Source organism: Crassostrea angulata, chromosome 9, assembly GCF_025612915.1.
Source record: "Crassostrea angulata isolate pt1a10 chromosome 9, ASM2561291v2, whole genome shotgun sequence".
Classification (NCBI taxonomy): Eukaryota; Metazoa; Mollusca; class Bivalvia; order Ostreida; family Ostreidae; genus Magallana; species Magallana angulata.
The window spans coordinates 1436486-1463170 of record NC_069119.1 but is presented as its reverse complement, the minus strand read 5'-3'; the positions used below and the strand labels follow the sequence as shown (position 1 = coordinate 1463170).

Here is a 26685-nt window from a genome sequence, read left to right as displayed (position 1 = left end):
AAATGTTCACTGGCCTATTCAAATATTGACTGTCTCGGACATGTAGTGGGTAATGAGGAGTTGAAGCCAGACTTTGACAAGGTTGAAGCTATATGTAATGCCCCTATCCCTGTTACGAAAAAACAGTTAAGGTCATTCCTTGGTTTAGTTGGGTTTTACCGGAAATTTGTGCCAAATTTTGCTCAAATCGCGTCACCATTGACTGACTTGACCAAAAAAGGTTTACCCACTAAGTTGAAATGGGAAGATGCTCACAATTTAGCATTTCAGACGTTAAAAGCTTCACTTACTAAGTGTCCCATATTGAAACTTCCTGATATCAAGGAGACTTTCATTTTACAGACGGACGCTTCAGACAGAGGTCTAGGTGCAGTTCTTTTACAAGAAGAACTTGGTCAGAAACTCCTAATTGCTTATGCTAGTAGAAAGCTAAGAGAGAGTGAGTGCAAGTATGCAACTGTTGAGAAAGAGTGCTTGGCATTTGTATGGGCAATTCAGAAATTCCACAAGTATTTGTATGGACATGAGTTCATTTTAGAGACAGATCATAGCCCACTTGTGTACTTAAATAAGGCTAAGGTCACTAACCCTAGACTTATGCGCTTGGCGCTTAGTTTGCAACCTTACAGGTTTACTATACATGCAATTAAAGGTAAAGACAATGTGGGTGCAGACTACCTAAGTCGTTTCATGTAAATTTGTTTACTTTCAGTATTTTAAATTTTAATGGGTTTTCCAGTACTTCGTTCTTCTCTAAAAAGGGAGGTAAATGTCACATTAAAATTCATCATTGTATATATTTAGTTTCGTATTTTAACTCAACCACATATCCCGTGGTGAGCCCCTTGTTATTTTAGTCTTACGTATTTGTAAATACCATTTATTGGTTCTAATAATATAATTAAAATGTATATAAGTTAACACAAAGTTAATTTTTTTCGTTGATCTGTAGAGATATTATGTATACATATTTGAGATCCAACTATATGCTTATAATTAATTTGTTTATCTTACTGGATTAAATTTGCGTACAAAGGTAAAGATCTAGTTTAACTTGAATGGATGATTATGCATATATCTAAAATACATTGTTTTTACTTTCGTTCATTATTTTTTCAATAAGTTTCTGGATGCAAAATCTTGGATATATTAGAGAGTTTGAGATTTAAAACGTGCACGGGTATGCGTATGTTTGTTAAAACTACACGTTCACGTACACGTTTTTGTAATTTATGAGTTGAGATTTCTTAACTTGTAGGATATAAACGTGTTCATAAATCGATGCATTTTTGTGACATGAATTGTTTTATTTATTTCCAAATAAATGGTAAATTTCTTATCAATATTCATGCAAATGAAGTTTAAAAATCTATATAATGTATTACAAGAATACATTCAATTATTAATAAGATTTTACTTGTGGTTAACAGCTACACGTTAGTACTTACATGTAGACGTCACTCTACAAGCCTAGAGAACGTATAGAAACCAAGTCGCTACAAAAACTGATGACATAATACGCGAAGAATTTAGGTGATTTTTTTATGCATACTTTGACTGATTTTACATTCATTTATAGCTGTTATTTTTTGCCATTTTCATAAATTCATTTTACAGGATGCATTCTGATGGGGAATTAGATGAGAGCAAGTTTGTCCCAGACAATAACGAGGAGTTAACACCATCCCAGAGCAGCCATGGTGAGCCCGCATCAACGAGCACGAGCAGCCTCTGCTCGATGGATCTGATGATTCTGGACGAGGTTCGTTGCTCATCAGACGAGGTAGAGGATCCCAAAGAACCCGTGAACCAGCTTTGTGCCGACCAGACGAAGGAAGCTGTGTTAGATAAACCCTTGCCAACAAGACAGGAGGGAGCTGCCTACCACTGTCCTTTGTGTCAGATAAGCCTGAGTGGTCAAGTCAAGCGTCATGTCTTCAGGGTTCATCTCCCACCGTTCTGGGGCGGCAATTGTAACCAATGTGACTCTGGTGCTTCTCATACGCTCTCTCTAGTAGGGCAAATGGGAGACCAGCATTTTCACAATTGGTGTGAATTGGTTAATGGGTCGTTGCATCTCCTGGGAAAGTGGGTAGGAGTAGACACTCTAGAGCAGTTGCTAAATTGTGTTGTTGCACATCAATTATACCCAACAGTTGGGCACTTCACTGACACCGAAATTAGACTAATGTCATTTTATGCAAGGCAATACAGCAACCATGTTCCCAGCCAGTTTCAAACTTCACCGCCCAATCACGTGATTTGCATCACCCATTGGCAGGTGCTTTGTACTGTCCTTCGACAGCTGTCTCCAGAGAAGCACAATTTATTCCGGACTTCGAGACAGTCTTGTGGTGGCTTGAACAATCTTGCAGTAGTGGTCGATTCCCATTTTCACCTTGACCAGACGTTTGCAAGGGGAATCATCTCGGAGTGTTCGGAGGTTTTTTCATCCCCAGCTAAACTGGGCCAGTTTCAGCTGTTGTATGCCGTGGCCAATTATGTGTTTCCCAAACACTAGTCACTGTTGGAGAGTCAAGTCAGCAAGAACAAGCAGGTTCGTGTAACCTTTGTAATACACCCCCATCTTTCCAGCCGAACATCGCTTGATATGTTGTCAGAACTCCGAAGACTTGTAGCCCTACCAGAATGCATAGCAGTTGGAAAGATTGGAATTGACATGACCACTACTTGTGATTGTCAGCACCCGTGTTCCCGGCCAACGTGTAGGAGGGCATTACTCCATAGCCAAATGGACCTTCTCTCCGAGTTGGTGTTGGCCATGGAGACCAACAAGGCTGTTGTGTTACATTGCAGGAACTCCGGGACTGGAGAGGCGGCTAAACATCTGCTACAAGCAATCAGGATGTTGGACATGGAGGGACATCTGTTTCATCGTCACTGTTTCACCGGCTCAGTTTCTGAGGCAGAGGAATAGATGGAGAGTTTGCCGTCTGTACTGTTTGGGATTTCTCCTAAAATCTAAACAGACAGGTCAGTTCAGAATGCCGCTCGGTACATCCCTCTTGAACGAATGATATTGGAGACAGATAGCCCATACCTAGCCGCAAGTCCAGCGGAGACAGTTGATGTTGCTCGTGAAGTGGCAAAGCTGAAGGCCCTGTCCATCGAGGATGTTCTCAGGTCTACTTCCATGAATGCGGCCCGCCTTTATTAACATTAATTGTTTTGTTTTTTTTTCGTTTTTTTAATCACTATTTCCCTGTGCAGACTATAACTTTTCAGAAATGAAGAAATGTTAATGTGTTTTGCAAATGTTTTATATGCATTTCATTTTGTAATTTGTTTATCTTTAGGAATCGTCAATATTTCTGTTTTTATGTCAATCAAATTTATGCATTTGTGTGGTACAAGTACCCTTTCTATTATCTTACTATTCATCGGGTTCGGGGTGCTAGTAATACAGATAGATATACAGACCCTGACCACATGTACATGGAACAGACCAGACTCCTCTCCGAAGTCTTAGTTTGACCTGTGTATTCTAAGATATTGACAGTATTCACTCATCTCACGACATTAGCAATTGATAAGCAATAATTAGTCAAAATGCTTTCATTTTAGTCTTATCTATTTCTACATTGTGGCCCAACCTTACCCCCCCCCCTCCCCACCCCGGTACCATGTTTTGAAAAAAAAACACTTGAATTTATCCTGAGAATACTTCTACACAAGTAACAACTATACTAGCCATTTAGTTTTTGAAAAGGTAATTGTTAAACGATCTCTCTATTCCTATGTAAAAGTTTGAACCCCCCACCCCCAAATTGTGGCACAACCCTACCCTCGGGGATCATGATTTGAACAAACAAGTTGCGACTATTCTGGTCATTTCATATTTGAAAAGACAGTTGTTAAAGAATTTACTCTATCTATTCCTATGTAAAGGTTCGACAACCACCTACCCCACCCCATCCAATGAGCCCCACCTTACCCCCGAGGATCATGATATATAATTTATACATGTATTAACAAGATTTATAGTTCTTACCCGTATGCAAGGACGTCATTTCATCGCTTAAATTTTCCGCTTGTTGTCGCTCTGAAAATAGAAGTTATCTCAATTATAACATACTTTGATGATACATGTATATTTTTAGTCAACCTGGTCACATGGTTCCCATTCTTGAATTCCAGCATTGCTGACAAAAGGAAGAAAACGTATTAATTGTTTACTTCTATTCTAACTAGATGTCTCTAAAAGCTGGTGAAATACCTGCCATTGTTTATCTTTATAGACGAAGTCATGTATTGGTTCTAATAATATAATTAAAATGTATATTAGTTAACACAAAGTTAATTTTTTTCGTTGATCTGTAGAGATATTATGTATACATATTTGAGATCCAACTATATGCTTATAATTAATTTGTTTATCTTACTGGATTAAATTTGCGTACAAAGGTAAAGATCTAGTTTAACTTGAATGGATGATTATGCATATATCTAAAATACATTGTTTTTACTTTCGTTCATTATTTTTTCAATAAGTTTCTGGATGCAAAATCTTGGATATATTAGAGAGTTTGAGATTTAAAACGTGCACGGGTATGCGTATGTTTGTTAAAACTACACGTTCACGTACACGTTTTTGTAATTTATGAGTTGAGATTTCTTAACTTGTAGGATATAAACGTGTTCATAAATCGATGCATTTTTGTGACATGAATTGTTTTATTTATTTCCAAATAAATGGTAAATTTCTTATCAATATTCATGCAAATGAAGTTTAAAAATCTATATAATGTATTACAAGAATACATTCAATTATTAATAAGATTTTACTTGTGGTTAACAGCTACACGTTAGTACTTACATGTAGACGTCACTCTACAAGCCTAGAGAACGTATAGAAACCAAGTCGCTACAAAAACTGATGACATAATACGCGAAGAATTTAGGTGATTTTTTTATGCATACTTTGACTGATTTTACATTCATTTATAGCTGTTATTTTTTGCCATTTTCATAAATTCATTTTACAGGATGCATTCTGATGGGGAATTAGATGAGAGCAAGTTTGTCCCAGACAATAACGAGGAGTTAACACCATCCCAGAGCAGCCATGGTGAGCCCGCATCAACGAGCACGAGCAGCCTCTGCTCGATGGATCTGATGATTCTGGACGAGGTTCGTTGCTCATCAGACGAGGTAGAGGATCCCAAAGAACCCGTGAACCAGCTTTGTGCCGACCAGACGAAGGAAGCTGTGTTAGATAAACCCTTGCCAACAAGACAGGAGGGAGCTGCCTACCACTGTCCTTTGTGTCAGATAAGCCTGAGTGGTCAAGTCAAGCGTCATGTCTTCAGGGTTCATCTCCCACCGTTCTGGGGCGGCAATTGTAACCAATGTGACTCTGGTGCTTCTCATACGCTCTCTCTAGTAGGGCAAATGGGAGACCAGCATTTTCACAATTGGTGTGAATTGGTTAATGGGTCGTTGCATCTCCTGGGAAAGTGGGTAGGAGTAGACACTCTAGAGCAGTTGCTAAATTGTGTTGTTGCACATCAATTATACCCAACAGTTGGGCACTTCACTGACACCGAAATTAGACTAATGTCATTTTATGCAAGGCAATACAGCAACCATGTTCCCAGCCAGTTTCAAACTTCACCGCCCAATCACGTGATTTGCATCACCCATTGGCAGGTGCTTTGTACTGTCCTTCGACAGCTGTCTCCAGAGAAGCACAATTTATTCCGGACTTCGAGACAGTCTTGTGGTGGCTTGAACAATCTTGCAGTAGTGGTCGATTCCCATTTTCACCTTGACCAGACGTTTGCAAGGGGAATCATCTCGGAGTGTTCGGAGGTTTTTTCATCCCCAGCTAAACTGGGCCAGTTTCAGCTGTTGTATGCCGTGGCCAATTATGTGTTTCCCAAACACTAGTCACTGTTGGAGAGTCAAGTCAGCAAGAACAAGCAGGTTCGTGTAACCTTTGTAATACACCCCCATCTTTCCAGCCGAACATCGCTTGATATGTTGTCAGAACTCCGAAGACTTGTAGCCCTACCAGAATGCATAGCAGTTGGAAAGATTGGAATTGACATGACCACTACTTGTGATTGTCAGCACCCGTGTTCCCGGCCAACGTGTAGGAGGGCATTATTCCATAGCCAAATGGACCTTCTCTCCGAGTTGGTGTTGGCCATGGAGACCAACAAGGCTGTTGTGTTACATTGCAGGAACTCCGGGACTGGAGAGGCGGCTAAACATCTGCTACAAGCAATCAGGATGTTGGACATGGAGGGACATCTGTTTCATCGTCACTGTTTCACCGGCTCAGTTTCTGAGGCAGAGGAATAGATGGAGAGTTTGCCGTCTGTACTGTTTGGGATTTCTCCTAAAATCTAAACAGACAGGTCAGTTCAGAATGCCGCTCGGTACATCCCTCTTGAACGAATGATATTGGAGACAGATAGCCCATACCTAGCCGCAAGTCCAGCGGAGACAGTTGATGTTGCTCGTGAAGTGGCAAAGCTGAAGGCCCTGTCCATCGAGGATGTTCTCAGGTCTACTTCCATGAATGCGGCCCGCCTTTATTAACATTAATTGTTTTGTTTTTTTTTCGTTTTTTTAATCACTATTTCCCTGTGCAGACTATAACTTTTCAGAAATGAAGAAATGTTAATGTGTTTTGCAAATGTTTTATATGCATTTCATTTTGTAATTTGTTTATCTTTAGGAATCGTCAATATTTCTGTTTTTATGTCAATCAAATTTATGCATTTGTGTGGTACAAGTACCCTTTCTATTATCTTACTATTCATCGGGTTCGGGGTGCTAGTAATACAGATAGATATACAGACCCTGACCACATGTACATGGAACAGACCAGACTCCTCTCCGAAGTCTTAGTTTGACCTGTGTATTCTAAGATATTGACAGTATTCACTCATCTCACGACATTAGCAATTGATAAGCAATAATTAGTCAAAATGCTTTCATTTTAGTCTTATCTATTTCTACATTGTGGCCCAACCTTACCCCCCCCCCCCCTCCCCACCCCGGTACCATGTTTTGAAAAAAAAACACTTGAATTTATCCTGAGAATACTTCTACACAAGTAACAACTATACTAGCCATTTAGTTTTTGAAAAGGTAATTGTTAAACGATCTCTCTATTCCTATGTAAAAGTTTGAACCCCCCACCCCCAAATTGTGGCACAACCCTACCCCCGGGGATCATGATTTGAACAAACAAGTTGCGACTATTCTGGTCATTTCATATTTGAAAAGACAGTTGTTAAAGAATTCACTCTATCTATTCCTATGTAAAGGTTCGACAACCACCTACAGTGGTTTCATGCATATCTTTTACAATTTAATGCTATGCTATGGTATGCGATTTCAATGATATGCTATGAGATTTGTATGATATGCTATGAGATTTGTATCCTATGCTATGAGAAATTAAAATCAAATGCTTAATGATATGGTATGCTATGCTATGCTATGGTATGCTATGAGATTTGAACAAAAACGCCTCCATACACAGAAGAGTTCCACACATTTCGAAGTGAAAAAATAAGAAGCCAAAGTTTACCACAAATCTATCATGTAAACATTTATTTTTTTCAAATAAAAACATTTAAAACCGAGTTAAAATAATGTTGTATGCTATGCTATGGTATGCTATGGTATGCTATGACGAATGCGATTCTATGAGATTGTATGCTATGGTATGAGATTCCAATGCTATGCTATGAGATTCCAATGCTATGCTATGAGATTTCAATGCTATGCTATGCTATGGTGTATGTTGTAAAAGATATGCTTGATTTTACTGTACCCCACCCCATCCAATGAGCCCCACCTTACCCCCGAGGATCATGATATATAATTTATACATGTATTAACAAGATTTATAGTTCTTACCCGTATGCAAGGACGTCATTTCATCGCTTAAATTTTCCGCTTGTTGTCGCTCTGAAAATAGAAGTTATCTCAATTATAACATACTTTGATGATACATGTATATTTTTAGTCAACCTGGTCACATGGTTCCCATTCTTGAATTCCAGCATTGCTGACAAAAGGAAGAAAACGTATTAATTGTTTACTTCTATTCTAACTAGATGTCTCTAAAAGCTGGTGAAATACCTGCCATTGTTTATCTTTATAGACGAAGTCATGTATTGGTTCTAATAATATAATTAAAATGTATATTAGTTAACACAAAGTTAATTTTTTTCGTTGATCTGTAGAGATATTATGTATACATATTTGAGATCCAACTATATGCTTATAATTAATTTGTTTATCTTACTGGATTAAATTTGCGTACAAAGGTAAAGATCTAGTTTAACTTGAATGGATGATTATGCATATATCTAAAATACATTGTTTTTACTTTCGTTCATTATTTTTTCAATAAGTTTCTGGATGCAAAATCTTGGATATATTAGAGAGTTTGAGATTTAAAACGTGCACGGGTATGCGTATGTTTGTTAAAACTACACGTTCACGTACACGTTTTTGTAATTTATGAGTTGAGATTTCTTAACTTGTAGGATATAAACGTGTTCATAAATCGATGCATTTTTGTGACATGAATTGTTTTATTTATTTCCAAATAAATGGTAAATTTCTTATCAATATTCATGCAAATGAAGTTTAAAAATCTATATAATGTATTACAAGAATACATTCAATTATTAATAAGATTTTACTTGTGGTTAACAGCTACACGTTAGTACTTACATGTAGACGTCACTCTACAAGCCTAGAGAACGTATAGAAACCAAGTCGCTACAAAAACTGATGACATAATACGCGAAGAATTTAGGTGATTTTTTTATGCATACTTTGACTGATTTTACATTCATTTATAGCTGTTATTTTTTGCCATTTTCATAAATTCATTTTACAGGATGCATTCTGATGGGGAATTAGATGAGAGCAAGTTTGTCCCAGACAATAACGAGGAGTTAACACCATCCCAGAGCAGCCATGGTGAGCCCGCATCAACGAGCACGAGCAGCCTCTGCTCGATGGATCTGATGATTCTGGACGAGGTTCGTTGCTCATCAGACGAGGTAGAGGATCCCAAAGAACCCGTGAACCAGCTTTGTGCCGACCAGACGAAGGAAGCTGTGTTAGATAAACCCTTGCCAACAAGACAGGAGGGAGCTGCCTACCACTGTCCTTTGTGTCAGATAAGCCTGAGTGGTCAAGTCAAGCGTCATGTCTTCAGGGTTCATCTCCCACCGTTCTGGGGCGGCAATTGTAACCAATGTGACTCTGGTGCTTCTCATACGCTCTCTCTAGTAGGGCAAATGGGAGACCAGCATTTTCACAATTGGTGTGAATTGGTTAATGGGTCGTTGCATCTCCTGGGAAAGTGGGTAGGAGTAGACACTCTAGAGCAGTTGCTAAATTGTGTTGTTGCACATCAATTATACCCAACAGTTGGGCACTTCACTGACACCGAAATTAGACTAATGTCATTTTATGCAAGGCAATACAGCAACCATGTTCCCAGCCAGTTTCAAACTTCACCGCCCAATCACGTGATTTGCATCACCCATTGGCAGGTGCTTTGTACTGTCCTTCGACAGCTGTCTCCAGAGAAGCACAATTTATTCCGGACTTCGAGACAGTCTTGTGGTGGCTTGAACAATCTTGCAGTAGTGGTCGATTCCCATTTTCACCTTGACCAGACGTTTGCAAGGGGAATCATCTCGGAGTGTTCGGAGGTTTTTTCATCCCCAGCTAAACTGGGCCAGTTTCAGCTGTTGTATGCCGTGGCCAATTATGTGTTTCCCAAACACTAGTCACTGTTGGAGAGTCAAGTCAGCAAGAACAAGCAGGTTCGTGTAACCTTTGTAATACACCCCCATCTTTCCAGCCGAACATCGCTTGATATGTTGTCAGAACTCCGAAGACTTGTAGCCCTACCAGAATGCATAGCAGTTGGAAAGATTGGAATTGACATGACCACTACTTGTGATTGTCAGCACCCGTGTTCCCGGCCAACGTGTAGGAGGGCATTACTCCATAGCCAAATGGACCTTCTCTCCGAGTTGGTGTTGGCCATGGAGACCAACAAGGCTGTTGTGTTACATTGCAGGAACTCCGGGACTGGAGAGGCGGCTAAACATCTGCTACAAGCAATCAGGATGTTGGACATGGAGGGACATCTGTTTCATCGTCACTGTTTCACCGGCTCAGTTTCTGAGGCAGAGGAATAGATGGAGAGTTTGCCGTCTGTACTGTTTGGGATTTCTCCTAAAATCTAAACAGACAGGTCAGTTCAGAATGCCGCTCGGTACATCCCTCTTGAACGAATGATATTGGAGACAGATAGCCCATACCTAGCCGCAAGTCCAGCGGAGACAGTTGATGTTGCTCGTGAAGTGGCAAAGCTGAAGGCCCTGTCCATCGAGGATGTTCTCAGGTCTACTTCCATGAATGCGGCCCGCCTTTATTAACATTAATTGTTTTGTTTTTTTTTCGTTTTTTTAATCACTATTTCCCTGTGCAGACTATAACTTTTCAGAAATGAAGAAATGTTAATGTGTTTTGCAAATGTTTTATATGCATTTCATTTTGTAATTTGTTTATCTTTAGGAATCGTCAATATTTCTGTTTTTATGTCAATCAAATTTATGCATTTGTGTGGTACAAGTACCCTTTCTATTATCTTACTATTCATCGGGTTCGGGGTGCTAGTAATACAGATAGATATACAGACCCTGACCACATGTACATGGAACAGACCAGACTCCTCTCCGAAGTCTTAGTTTGACCTGTGTATTCTAAGATATTGACAGTATTCACTCATCTCACGACATTAGCAATTGATAAGCAATAATTAGTCAAAATGCTTTCATTTTAGTCTTATCTATTTCTACATTGTGGCCCAACCTTACCCCCCCCCCCTCCCCACCCCGGTACCATGTTTTGAAAAAAAAACACTTGAATTTATCCTGAGAATACTTCTACACAAGTAACAACTATACTAGCCATTTAGTTTTTGAAAAGGTAATTGTTAAACGATCTCTCTATTCCTATGTAAAAGTTTGAACCCCCCACCCCCAAATTGTGGCACAACCCTACCCCCGGGGATCATGATTTGAACAAACAAGTTGCGACTATTCTGGTCATTTCATATTTGAAAAGACAGTTGTTAAAGAATTTACTCTATCTATTCCTATGTAAAGGTTCGACAACCACCTACCCCACCCCATCCAATGAGCCCCACCTTACCCCCGAGGATCATGATATATAATTTATACATGTATTAACAAGATTTATAGTTCTTACCCGTATGCAAGGACGTCATTTCATCGCTTAAATTTTCCGCTTGTTGTCGCTCTGAAAATAGAAGTTATCTCAATTATAACATACTTTGATGATACATGTATATTTTTAGTCAACCTGGTCACATGGTTCCCATTCTTGAATTCCAGCATTGCTGACAAAAGGAAGAAAACGTATTAATTGTTTACTTCTATTCTAACTAGATGTCTCTAAAAGCTGGTGAAATACCTGCCATTGTTTATCTTTATAGACGAAGTCATGTATTGGTTCTAATAATGTAATTAAAATGTATATTAGTTAACACAAAGTTAATTTTTTTCGTTGATCTGTAGAGATATTATGTATACATATTTGAGATCCAACTATATGCTTATAATTAATTTGTTTATCTTACTGGATTAAATTTGCGTACAAAGGTAAAGATCTAGTTTAACTTGAATGGATGATTATGCATATATCTAAAATACATTGTTTTTACTTTCGTTCATTATTTTTTCAATAAGTTTCTGGATGCAAAATCTTGGATATATTAGAGAGTTTGAGATTTAAAACGTGCACGGGTATGCGTATGTTTGTTAAAACTACACGTTCACGTACACGTTTTTGTAATTTATGAGTTGAGATTTCTTAACTTGTAGGATATAAACGTGTTCATAAATCGATGCAGTTTTGTGACATGAATTGTTTTATTTATTTCCAAATAAATGGTAAATTTCTTATCAATATTCATGCAAATGAAGTTTAAAAATCTATAAAATGTATTACAAGAATACATTCAATTATTAATAAGATTTTACTTGTGGTTAACAGCTACACGTTAGTACTTACATGAAGACGTCACTCTACAAGCCTAGAGAACGTATAGAAACCATGTCGCTACAAAAACTGATGACATAATACCCGAAGAATTTAGGTGATTCCCCTAGTTTACGCACACGTACACCGTACACGTTTGAAATCTCAACCTCTCTATTAATGAATTTTCTTATACGGAGAAACTACAACAATTTTGAGTTTTGAACTATAAGAAATTAATTACATTGATTGTAGTGATATTTTAGGGGAAAACCTAATCGGTGTGTGCGTGTGCGTGCATATATATATATATATATATATATATATATATATATATATATATATATATATATATATATATATATATATATATATATATATATATATATATATATGAATTTATTATAAATCAAAGTCAGTTTTTTACATATGGCAAATTGGATAAACAAAAAAAAGTATGTTCTTAACTTCTTTGTAATCGTTTGTTCTTTACATTTTTAATTAAAATTGATATCTTTAAAATTGATAGTTCATCACAAGACCGCTACAGATAGTATTCATTGCTTTATTGATTTTTTAAATGTACAAAATTGAATATGAACAATTGTTACGCCGCAAAAACGAGATTCCTACTGAATTTAACTTGGTAAAAAAAACTTGAATTTAATTTGGTAAAAAAAAAAAACCTTATTATTTGATCAATACCTTGTATAAGTCTTTTGAAGATACCATATAAGGCACCAATTACAAAGATGGTGATGGGAATGGCACATGCATAAATGATGGTATCATAGTTGACTGTTGGTTCGTAGTTGGAATGACGTGGACAAGAAGGATCCATAACGTAGCATTGGTATTTTGTGTTGATATCTTGACATGCAGGATCTAAATAACAAAAAATAAAAACGTTAAATTACAAGTTTATATCCAATTTCCCTGATTACAATCTACAAGTAGTTAGGAGATGCAATAAGTTGATAAACTAAGTTTATCGAGTGATCAATAGAAGACGTCCTGCAGCATTTCTGTAGAGTTTAATGTAGTGTACACTTTGCGTTACACAATGACAATATTTAAAAAAAAAATTCTAACCGTGACATGCATATCTCAGTAAAGAGTGATTTAATGGGTTTTGAATTGTCACTTAATACGACCTCATTCATAATATATAACTGCAAAATTCATTATCATGTCAATTTGACTTACAACTTTGAATACAGGCAGATTTCCAGAGCGTTCTTTAATGTTATGACTACCTTTTTTTGGGAGTTGATTTTAATCAACTCTCCTATGCAGTTACTCAGGCAAACCGAAAGTGAAACAGTGTTTGGACCTAAGCACAAATTAACACCGCTGCCAACGTTTAGTTCTAATCAATAAATTCGATGTAATGAGTTCTTAAGCATTGTTCTTCAAGGAAACTTATTTATAGATACCTTGTAAATAGTTAGACTTTAAATGGTACGAACAATTTAGATATTTTTTGAAGTCGTACATTTTATGTATTCTTACGCCAGAGTTTAATATAGTCTCGTTCAACCAGACGTTTCTCCGTAAATCTCCGACAAGCATAAAGTCTCTCTTGCTTGTCGGAGATTAACGGATACAGCTGAGAGTCTGGTTGTACGAGAGTAGAGTTCAATTTTGCTTGGATCCATACAATTTCTCATAAATATTTCCATAACTAATACATAGTTTGATGGAATAATTCTTTGAATATTACACAACATGATTGATATTGGATTTTCAAGAAATTCTTTTAGGATTCATATGTGCGTAATTCAAATACTTTAGATAACAATCTATAAAATCAACTCCCGTCAGTACTTCAGTACTTTGATTTCTTACTGTATTCAGAAACAAAAATAACAGAGATGGGCAACTCCGCCATTAGCATGCTCTGTTTACCTTACTTTGATAACTACATATTAGTAAATTATTAGTCTTAAACTATGAGTATATTGTTTTTATGAAAATTGTGCATAGGGCAAATGATTTAGAAGTTTGAGAAACAATAAATAAAAAACTAAGTTTAAAGTATAGAAAAAATATTGGCCACCTATAAAAAGTTGGTGAAATCTCGGACAACAGATAGCCAACTGCTACTTTAAATTCCTCTTTTCATATTATTTATAAGACACAAACTTATGAAAATATAATATTTTGAAAGTTTTGTTAATAAGATTTATTCAGATGTATGTAATGGTATACTGATTTAAACCGGAAATACTCTACAATAGGGACCGCGATATTTCGCGAGATTTTGATCAGTTGCCAATCTCTGTGATTTTATATGTCTCGCTGTACAGACCCTGAAACGTGTTACTACACCAGGTGCACGGTTCGGTACGCTTTTAGAACGGTACGGTTTCTTTGTAGAAGAGTACAGCTCGCTTCTTGCACGGTACGTTTTGCTCAAAACAGCTGCACGCTTTGTGAACGGTTTGCCCGCTTTATTTATGAGAAAGGTGTGGCCTAAACGCTTTGGTTTTTATCGGTATAATTTTGTTAGTTTTTGCACTATTGACTTCTGCAAGGTGGTTATTATGACAGGCATTTTTTTCTTTAATTATATGTTATACATGTATAACATAATTTATGTAAAGTTACAACTTTAGGACTGGGATTGACCTGGTTGAAAATCCACGAGGACGACAATTAAGTTTTGAAGGAAGCATGGCACACCTCCAAACTGATAACACACTGCATCGTGAATCTATAAATAGATAGTGCACACCAGAAGCACGTTCTAATCAGAGAACTACAAAATCATTAGGGTCATTTAAACAGTGTGCATAGTTACTGTCTTTGATTTTCATTCTTTAAGTATCAAACACCTACAAAACATGTACTTCTAAATTGATCACTGTCAAAAAATCATGTCATTCTTATTTCTATTTTTAATTATTGTTTTATTTTGAGCTATAAATTTTAAAACTTCCATCATGGTAAGCATCATTTTTCACATACATGCAAGAAATGATTTAGGAAAATACTTTAAACTTGAGCTCGTGGCAAAGCAGGTTTCCTGTTGTTGCTGCAAGTTGAAAATATATATGATTTGGTGTAAAACGATTATAATGACTAAACTTTCAGTTCTGCTTTTGTTACAAAAACCTGTATAAAAATGTGTTTTGAAAAAGACAAGAAGAAAATGTTTTAGGACAACTATATGTCGAACACAGTTTGTGTAATCGTTCAACAAAATTCTTTAAACAATGAGATGTCTAATGGCGAGTTAAATGTTCAAAGGGTAGAAAGCATTGTTATATACGGCATTTATTCATTTTTCATGTCAGGAATTGTATTTTTAAAAAAGAACCCGCCAACAAAACACGTAACTTTTTTTTAGGATAACTTCTGTATTTAAATCTTTATAAATTTTTGAACACTAAGTGCAAGTTTAATTTGAAATTGTTGCGGTCTGTAAAAATTTGGTAATTAGTTAAAATTGATGGCATCTCTGAACTTTTCTATAGGGAAGTGTGTGTCGTTTGATATTATTTAATGATACGAGTAGACTTGGACATTCAAAATAATAATCAACTATCAAAAATCAGCAGGAGAATTTATGCAAAAGTGAGCATCTAAATTTTACACCAGATGGTGCTGTTTCATAGAGACACCGCTATGTGACGTGAAATTAAATAACCTTATTTACAGAAATGAATATTACTTCTCTCGACGATACAATAATATGCAAAATCTTTATTTTAATGTCAGTGGGTTGACTAATTAAATTGAATAAAACTTCAATTGCGCTTGCGTAAATTGGAATTCTGGGAGGAATTAGACAGTCCGTGTTAGAGAAATTCAAAGAAGTGATAAAGCTAGTCAGTTTCTAGTTCATACTGCGCATAGATGTATTGACACTGCGCATTGACACTGTCAATGGGTATCGTCTGTGGAATCCATATGTGCAGTCTAACATTGTATGTACATCGATACACCTTTACCTCCTCACCTACACTTCTACACCTATAGTTCTGGAAACTATTTATCTTGTATTTTAATATATTTAGTATTCATTGCCCACCTAAAATTAGTATTCAACTCGCTGTAGCTAACCTTGTAAGTAAATTAAGTTGCATTACAACCTCATTCTACGAAAGCCGAGAAGGGTCATTCGAGATTCGAGATTCAAAATACGAGATTCGAAATACGAGATTCGAGATTCGAAATTCGAGATTCAATATCTAAATTAACCAATCAAATCAGGGATCTGCAACCTGTATCCTAGCAACATCAAACTGTTCTAAATAAAGATCATTCGTACATGCTCTTTCCTACAAATAAATGCTATGTTCACTTCTCCCTACCTAACTAAATGATTATTTGTATTTACTTTTACACAGAATATCTAAGTAGACTAGTAATAATGCAGTGTGCTTCGCGGATCTAAGTGATTTTGTTTGCCCTGGTGCATTTCCACCTGATGCGTTTGAACCCTGGGGTATTTCACCACCAATAATAGTTTAAAACCCGGGTTTATTCACCCCTTTGTGTAAAAATGCGGTTATGGTAGAGAACTTCATAAGGGTAGCTAATTTTTCTGTAGGGGGTCCGAGGCCAATTTAAAAAAATTTTACTATGTAAATTTAATAAGCTCCAATTTTCCCGAGGAGGGGGTCCAGATCCCCTCACCCCCTCCTTTCTAGATCCTCGCATGAAGATTAGTACATGTATCTAAATAATCTAAATATAAATAATCTGTCCTGTTTCACTATAATAAATATAAGCATTACTTATCGTTTTTATGTATGCATACAGTGATACACTAATACTATGATTATAAACAAATCATTGAGATATTATCACATCATACGGAATTATTAATATATACAATTTTTTTTTCCTTTTCCTCAGTAAACAACTTATTAGGAGTCTTACTTTTGGAATTGTTTTCAATATAGAAGGATACCTACTCTCTACAATTAAAGGTAGGGATAGTAGGGTGCCAATTTGTTCACATTGCCGATTTCTTGTGCAGAGAACAGTAAAACTTTTTAAAAATATGATTGTGCATGAATATTTCAAAATTAATTGTGGTACATGTTTTTTGTTATAATTCATTCATTGATATATCAACAAGAAAGAATAAAAGCATACGTTTCACAGCCAAGTTAAGTTTCTCTGTAGTTTCCTACTCCGCCCCCCCCCTCCCCCCACCGCACCAAAATTGACAATAATTACATATAAAAATGTTTACTTTTTTGTAAGTAAAGATCTAAAGATGCAAATAAGCACTGCAAACAAAGATGTGTGTATTTAATATACTACTACATTACACTTAGCCAGATAAAATGTAGTCAGGATGAAGCTACAAGGGGTGAGTGATGCATATTTACCAATTTGTCGCCATACACACAGAACACCAAATAAAGAAACTGTGAGTGGTGTGTGGAATGCATAAAAGATGGCGGCAAATTATCTCAAATAATCAGGGAAAAACCCACAAATAGGCTGATATTTGTTACATATTCTTATCATTATCATTGATAAAAATGTTATCGTCCCATAACATAGCCGATTAAGTTTATGTGTACATATGGTCAACGTACATGTAATTCTAATATACAAGAAGGCGGACGTATTAGGCGGGGATCCAGAAAATTAAATTTCAAAAATGATCGGTTGAACTACATTAAATGCTTTGAAAATTGTTTTAAACTATCGCACGGGTCAAAATGCATGATAGAAGCTATGTACAGTGTAATTGGAAACTTTCATTTTATATCAATATGTAGTATTACCTATTATAACAAATGAGAGTATAGCACAACTGCCACAAGCAATACATGTCCTTTACCGGCACCACCTCCCTCCCCATAAAAAAATTGTCGTTTTATTTGCTAAAATGTGTGTGGTTCAAGATTTTTCTAAAGGACATACCCGATTAGAATTGAAAAAGAGTCGTACGTTTAAAACTAATTTTGTCAACATTTTTAGATTCATTTGGTTATATTTTGGTCTATTTAGGTAAATAGATGAACCAGCGCAGCTCTAATTTATATATAATTAGGTCATAAATTCAAAATATTTTCAAAAATTAATAGCTTTAAATCCAGTGGATGAAAAAAAGGAAAGCAAGTCGAACTCGATGAGTGCTTATACCTGTGTTGAATGAATGGTACAGTAGGATGTGCACAAAAAAGTCCCGTCTACTCTTTCCTACCCTATATTTATTGGAATATTAAATTCGATTATAAGAGTCAAATTAAAAATCAAGTACGGATATGTACCTGTTTATCAAAAGTAAAACTACTCATAATTTATCTACAGTGCATTGTTATGGAGCTACACAGAAAGTTTTATATTAATTTGCCGAGCCAAATGAAAATAACCTGGAAAACGAAGTGAAAACAAAGTGGGGACAGAATAACTGGCAAACTAATAAGGACTATATAGCCCCCCCCCCCCCCCCTCTTGAAATGTATATACTGAAAACAGATTATTGGAGTACAACATCCGCAGACAATTTAAAGAACATTTCATGGGTTTTTTTTAATCATTTTCGCTAGCTAATGTAAGACATCACAAATACCCAAAACCCCCTCACGGAAAAGGAAATGCTAGGTGATGAGAGAGAGAGAGAGAGAGAGAGAGAGAGAGAGAGAGAGAGAGAGAAAGAGAGAGAGAGAGAGAGAGAGAGAGAGAAATGTCGTTTTAATCAGCGTTCAACCATTTTGTGGTGTGTTATTCCACCTTAATCAATTTTGATACAGTTAGCAATAAAAAAAATCCCAATGACGCACATCTATCTGACTTAAGTGTAACTTTGAGAAGCGCATTTATTTTTGGGAGGTAGATATGTCGCTATATTAGAGTCTGTAAGTCAAGTGAACTATCATGGTCTTTCAAAGAAATAAGAAATCTGACGACACTTGCAGTACTTTGATAATTTCTATGGCGACCGTCTGCATTACATAATTTAGTCGTATTTCATTATTTCATAACTTCTAACCTCAAGAGCAAATTTCCTTTGACTTAAAACTTTTAATTATAGTCTATTAAAAACTAGAGCCGAACCCTCGTTGCAAAGCAACGAGTAGGTCTTCTGTCAGTCTGATTAAAACCAACTCCTTCTCTTCACACTTGTCAGAGCTTGACAAACCTTGTATTGATAAAATGTCATCTTTAAACGACCGTTTCTTTTGAGCAATTAGAGCTTTAGAAAATAGATTCAAACTCTCCAAATAGAGACAAACAAATTAATTATGCATGGTCTCTATGTAACCTCTAGACTGAGTATTGAAAAGTTGCACCACTCATTCAACAGATAAAGGCATACCTTTGGTAAGTAGGAGTATTTTTAGATTGTATGCAAATGTGGAGGTCAAGTGAAGATGATCTGTTATTGATTCAGGTCAATCAGACCCTGACGAGTGTAAGGAGAAGGAAAATGGTTTTAATAGGACTGGATTATAAATATGATAATAGTAAGTTAAAAAAATAGAAAATGAGATTTCAAAGATTTGTCATACCAGGCAAGTTCTTCGTTAAACTTTCTTCACTTTTAGGATGACTTTAAAAGTAAAATTTAATTATGATAAAAGTGTGTGTGTGTGTGGTGGGGGGAAACCCCCAAAATCAATTTTCTGAACGTTAATTTAGGGGATATTTTGGTTGCAAGAGAGGGGGATGTTACCACTGAATCATCTAAAAGGTACCGTTAGCAAGCTCACAAATGATACCTCCGTTAAGAACAAAATATTAATAAACTCAAGGATTTCTCTTTTAGAGAACAATGGACGCTTCTTTTTCTTATAGTGAGTCATACAAGGCAGGGTATATTTACAGGTCACAATAAATCTTTATATCAAACTTTAGCTTTTATTTATTTCCATTTACACAAGATATGACACAGACAGGAATTAAGCATTTCTAATATGACGTTGAACTTGTGAAACTGACCCTGGATCAATATTCATGACACATTATCTGTCATAAGGAATCTTTATATGAAATAGAAACTCCCAATGATTCTCCTGAAATGAATCAATGACAAATAATTACACATTCTCAGGTCATAAGCAAATCTTTGTAGGAAAAGTAAAAAATTCCAAAGTGGACCGGACAAAAATTTTGCATTTTTCCTGCCAGTGACCCTAACATTGTTCAAATGACCTATGGTCAAGGTCATGATGCACCGTCAGGTCAAAGTAATATTTGTCTAAAGTAAGGACTTATAATAATTTTTCTCCATCAGAAAGGTATAGACCGGACACGAATTTTGCACAGACAGACGTACGGACGGACAAGGTGATTCCTATTTCCCCCACCCCCGTTAATTTATTTTCGTGGGGTACAAAAATCCCTTTCGCCTGTTTTGTGCAGCACAAAACACGACCTATATTTTTTAATTTTTTCTATCATATCACATATAAATATACATGTAAATGTAAAATTTGCATGTACATTTAAATGGGTTCCAATGATGTCTTTTCATTGGCATTTGTCAATTTGAAACACAAAATGATTGCCAAGTGGTAAGGTATGAAAGCTTTTGAGTTAGATACTGAATTTCTATAGATCTAAATTTTAGCTTAAGAAAAACAACACATTTTTATTAAGTGAATCAAAATCTTAAAATTTAAGAGAAGCTGTCAGTAACCATTGCGAATTTTTCTTTAAGATTGTGGAAAGTACAAAAATCACGAATTGGAACGAAACTTTCACAGTTCTGTGTACAGTGATAGTAAATTATAAAAAAAAAATCAAAATTTACAAAAAATGCGCTTCTGTTTCTATGGCAACGCAACCTGTCATCATGGAATTCTTTAAATGTTGTATTTTCAACCTTTTCACAAATATCTATGGGTATACAATATCCAAACAATCTACAGTAAGATGAAATTATAGAAGTAAATCAGTTCAATTTTTTTTAATTAAAAAAATACATACTTCTCTTCTTATTCTTAAAAAAAAACCCATTAAGATATGTAAAATTGAGCATTATAGACTTCTTTTCCGATACTTTTTTTTCTGAGCCGCAACAGCTTTGACATTCATTCTATAGGCCTTTTTTTAGACAGAAATTTATACTACCGATTTAGTGAATAACAACTGTTAAACAATTTATAAGTTTCCTGTAAAACTCAAAACACTACGTGCCCGTTTCACGCTTTTCACATAATGATTATCCCCCTTGATGCGAACTCTCTAGAATTGAAGGGAAAGATGAAGGAGCTCTCTAAAATCAGAGGAAGATAATGATGTACGAGTTCCAGACGATAATCGAAATCAGAGTGACAACACGGGTAAAAGAAACTTTGTGATTATATTGATGATCGCCATCTTTGACAAAATGCTTTTATAATCTATAGTTCCCAATCTGTGTTTGGTTCATTGATTTTACTGGCTTATTTAGGTCATTTTAATGGACCCATTCCCAATTTAGCTCATGTTTTTCTCAATCAAGCGTCCATAGTTGGTAAGCATGTTTTGCTGATAATTAAGATGCAAGATCAGAGCTTATTTTGCTCACTCTTTTTCATTAATGAGCATACATAATGCACCAACCAGGGTAAACTTGCTTTGTGAGCGGTAACTTCACCAGAATTTCCCCAGGAAGAGAAGTAGAAGACGCCCTTTATTTTGAATTAACGATCTATTGAACTAGCCCCAAATGATAATTATCTATTTAAAAAGGTGGTTTGACTGCAGGGGTTAACGCTGTAGAGAAAAATAAACATAATCAGATACTCACTGCCAGTTTACATAGGGTTATAAATACGATTATACGGATGATCATTATACTTTGCATTGGAAATTCTAACGGATGTTTATTGCTTTAAGCTGTTTAGCGCTGATACTGAAATTGATTGGTAACTTGTATTTTGTAAATAACTGTGCCGATTAACTTCTTAAATAATCATGAAGCCCTAAATCTACAGTTATCTTCAAAAATTGATAATTCCTCTGCACAACGGTTGTAATTTGGTCAAAGGGTAGGACTAATAACCCCCAAAACGAAAAATATCATTGTTATTTTGCCTAGAATTATATATTTCATGTTTGTTATTTAGCTTACACAGTTAAGAAACATATTTTTGATAAAAGGGATAAATAAATAATAAATACTAGATAAAAATTTTCATATTAGATAAGCTTTGAAATTTGAAAAAGAAAAATTGTTACTTTATGTTGAAGTTTTTAAATCATTTTAATTTCAGTATCACTATTTTAAAATTATGTTTCAAATTTATGTCATTGTTTATGTTATGCATTTTTAGAGATTGATCACTCAGTTTGTTATTTTTACCTTTTTTTTATCCTGGGCATCTTTTAGATAAAATTATATTCTCTTTTTTATTCTTTTTTAGAATACTTAGAAGTATGGATCTCCCATGTTCCTTTAAAGACCCCATATCCAGTAAAATATGCGGAAAAGGCAGGACATCAGATGACAGAGTTATACCAGTTTCTAAGTGCCAAAGAAATATTTTGAATCACCTGTTAAAGTACAACCTATCAAAAGAAAACATTCAAACCGAAGCAGATCTGCTTAGACTTAGAGGGGGCTTTTTTGATGAGACAAATGTCAGTATTTGTCCTGTACATAGAGCAGAATTTGGTACACAATGGCGTCGTTCTTCATTTTGCATGGTGAAGGCAGAGTGTCAGAAAAAAGACAGTAAAAGACCATATAAAGCCTTTACAAATACTTCTCTGAGCACTAAACAAAGTAAATTTTTGTTTGAAAATGATGACACCCTTATTCCTGTAGGCTCAGGTATGTTGAAGCTCCACAATTTTTATGCATTTGTATTACATGTACCTCAGTTTCTTAGAAACTATTAAAGATATAACATGTTTAATGTAAGTCTGTGTAATGATTCATAATTTGGTGAGAATTTATTATATGCCTTATGTATGATAAAAATAATATTAATATATTTTAGGAATGTGTGGCAAATGTAGAACAGAACTGCTGAAGAGAATGGAGGCCTCAAAAGAGAGTACCGGTATAATGGTAATAACATTGCACTGGGATGTAGACTAATTATACATGTAATTCTCTAATCAGTTGATTTCAACAATTGATAAATATTTTATTTAACTAATGAAAGCAAAATGTAATATATAAATAATCACACCATACTCAGCAATTGAATGACTTTACTGGATAGCTGTACTTAACTATCAATCAAGCAATTTTAATACTGTAAGCTAAATGAATGGCATACATTGAAATTAAATCTTTATGTGATTATCAAAAATTGTGTTCTATTTGTTCTATTTCTTTAGGGTAGGAAGAAATCACCACACCACATTTCTGGAATCATGATATATATATATATATATATATATATATATATATATATATATATATATATATATATATATATATATATATATATATATATATAATACAAAATGAGTATAGTTAATCCACACAAGTAATAAATAATAAAAAATAACAGAAAGCCCATTCAAAACTCTACCAGTTTCATTGTAATCTTCAGGAGTGATCTTTAGAAAACTCCTGAAGAATTTTGAATCAGCTTAATTTCTGTTATTTTTTATTATATATGTGTGTGTGTATTAAAGTGAATTGAGTGCTAGAAACCTGTCTTTTACATCATTCCAGGCTCAGAATATGTGTTCTGTAGAAATAGATCCCGATCCCGAGAAAGGTACATATCATACGGAGGTGCTGGGAGTGAATAGTCTGATCAGGTAAAAAATCCAAACATCAGAATTTTACTTTATATGGGATCATGCTGAGTCATACATATATAAGAAGAAATCTTTTTAGAAGTTGCAAGACCACACTAAATCATATTATGAACATCTGTGGGTGGCCATATTTGATATTTCACTCAATAAGCTTATTCCGCTGATTATGCTGTCAAAGGTTTCAATCTTTGTTACGGAACACCTCTGGTTTTATCTGTCAAATTATGCAAATAGTTTTTATCCACTAACCCCCTATCATCTATTTGCAGTTTGATTCTTTTAAGTTTTACTGTAACTGTTTTCTACGAAACAGTAAGAAAAGTTTAATTCCGGATCATGAGTTTTTAAGAAATATATAAGTATATACTTATGAAAATTTCTATACATTGTCAATGAAGAATCCCAAGAACTTGGTTTCCCTAATATTTTTAATGCCTTGTGTCTTATAAATATGCTTACTAAGGAACTCAAATTTTTTACCTCATAATATACTCCATGCAATGAAGTTACGAAGGGGTTTAATGTTTTTGACTTTTCTGTCAGTCAGTCCGTACGTCAGTCTTGTATTTTCTCTTGAACCACATGGTATATAGTGAAACCTTGTAAGCATTTAGGACACAACATGCAGATGTGCATGTTACCAGGAAATTCTGATTCCCTTATTTCTCTGGGAATTTCGGCCCTTTTGAACTTTATTTTTATTAGACAAAGAAATACTAGTATATGCAGGACGTTTTTTGCAAGTTATGCCCTTTATCAAATTATTTGGTGATATAATGCATATCTTGCCATTCATAATGTGTATCATTGTCAAGTAATAGGGGGTGTGGGGTATTTTAGCTTGTTAACTTTTTCTCTCATTTTGTTTTTTAAATAATGAATACATTGAGTTAAAGTGGCATATTTGAAAATGTTAAAGCAAGTTACCTCAGCAGAATATATCCATAAGACAATTTATTCTAAAAACTAACTAGGTCATTATCATGAGCTAGCAGGACAGCATCTGGTGCAATAAAGATTCAAGTTGTTCAAATTGTAATTGCGTAAATATGCACGATTTTTATATACATATCATGAATTTATCTAGGTGTAAATGACATAGCATGTGGTACTGCAATGGGCAATTTCTTGAGAAGTGTTTGCTCGATGGACATTAAACTTGGTAATTTAAAGTCTTTACTTTTTTCAGGAACAAGCGCATATGGATGGTGGAGAACAGGATGAATTATCAATGTCGGAAACCATTTCAGAATTGTCACAATATTCTGAGTGGCAGGATTCTGAGGAGAGTCCTGGTAGAAAAAGAAAAGAAAAACTGACTTGAAAACTGAATTACTTTCTGGCAGCGGTAGATATAAGCCCCATTAAAAAGACCTTTGTTGTTGACTTTGACTTGGCTTCAGAGAGGACAAAACACGATTACATCAAAAAGGCAAAGCAGATCATGCATACTGTGTTAGAAATTCTGGTACCTGAACAGGAAGGAAAACTTGAAAATATGTTATATTCAGTGCCAGACACAGATAAGATGTTAGATTCTATTTCATCTGCATATAGTAGTATTGCAAGCTGGGGAGCTCAGAGGCAGATCCTTAGTTTGTAAGTACAAGACAACAGCTATATAGATTTGAAAAAACATATTCCTGAGCTAACTCGCTACAAGTACTCCGCTGCACGTAAACATGCTGCAGCATATGGTGTTGCAACTCCTGTTCCTGATAAAAAAAAAACAAGTGCGAGAAAAAGTTTCAAAAGATCAATTGGAACATTTCCTGGATTTCATTATGTCCCCAGCGATTATGACAGATGCACCCTTCGGTGAATGCACTTATAAAATTTCTTCTGGAGAGACTCTGCATGTACCCAAAATCATATTGAACAGTGTACGAACTAGGACAGTAACTCTTTATATGCAATATTGTCAAGAAACAGATTATTGTGAAACTTTATCAGAAAGAACTTACATAAGACTACTAGAAGCAATTGCACCAAGTGTAAGAAAGTTGATGAGAGGAATTGATAATTTTTCAGCAGACGGCTGCCAGGCTTTTGAAAATTTAAAAACAGTAGTGATGACAATTGGTCAAACTGGGAAAGGAAAAGATTGGACTGACAAAGTCAATGATAAACTCACTCGAGGGAAACAGTATTTAAAACTGCACTACAAGGTACATATTTCTGTTGAAATGCATGTAGTTAATGTAGAAGTTACATACCGGTAAGTATTTACATGGAACTTTGATTAATTATTTATTCAGATTATTTCCCAGGGTTTTCGAAGTTAGTGTACACATTATAGATACATGATAATAGCTTTCCTTTTACAATTGATTGGTAACAGATACATTAATGAAATATGTAAATGAAATGAAATATGATTTCTTTTTCAGCTGCATGTCAGTACAGACTCTGAGGTCCCAGACCACTGTTGTAGATTTGGCCTTTCATCTAAGGAGAGGAACTTCACTAGTAAATGTGTACATTCTCGTCACCTAAAGTGTGATGATTGTGAGATGCTTTCGGAAACTCAGAAAACTATTGAAGAGGCAATAGATACCATTAAATTTCCCAATTCCGATGAAAAGGATGATGCAAAATATGTCATATCACAGGTAAATCATATATATAAGATAAAGGGCTATTGTATTTTGATGCTTCAAAAATATATATTTTATCTATTATATCTATTAAGATTTGATTTTTGTTTTTTGTTAGTATTGAATGGAAGAAACATATCATGAGGACTATGAATCAAGAAAGAGCAAGGAAGAAAATTCTGGACTTTTTGCAACCAAATGAAGCTCTCATTGAAAGGGATTGGACCATGAAATTTCTTCCCTTGCAGTACAGGTAATATTATCCATATATTAAATGACTAAGTTTTGATATACAGGTGACACTTGATGGCTCGAACTTGATTGC

At 35.3% G+C, this 26685-nt stretch overlaps 4 pseudogenes; all 4 read left to right on the top strand.

The window, feature by feature from the left end:
- The first annotated feature begins 1618 nt into the window (after window positions 1–1618).
- Window positions 1619–3276, top strand: LOC128162661 (uncharacterized; annotated as a pseudogene).
- A 1731-nt stretch (window positions 3277–5007) lies between these two features.
- On the top strand, window positions 5008–6665 carry LOC128162644 (uncharacterized; annotated as a pseudogene).
- Window positions 6666–8894: 2229 nt separating this feature from the next.
- LOC128162642 (uncharacterized) lies at window positions 8895–10552 on the top strand (annotated as a pseudogene).
- Window positions 10553–23023: 12471 nt separating this feature from the next.
- Window positions 23024–26484, top strand: LOC128163205 (uncharacterized; annotated as a pseudogene).
- Window positions 26485–26685: the final 201 nt, after the last annotated feature.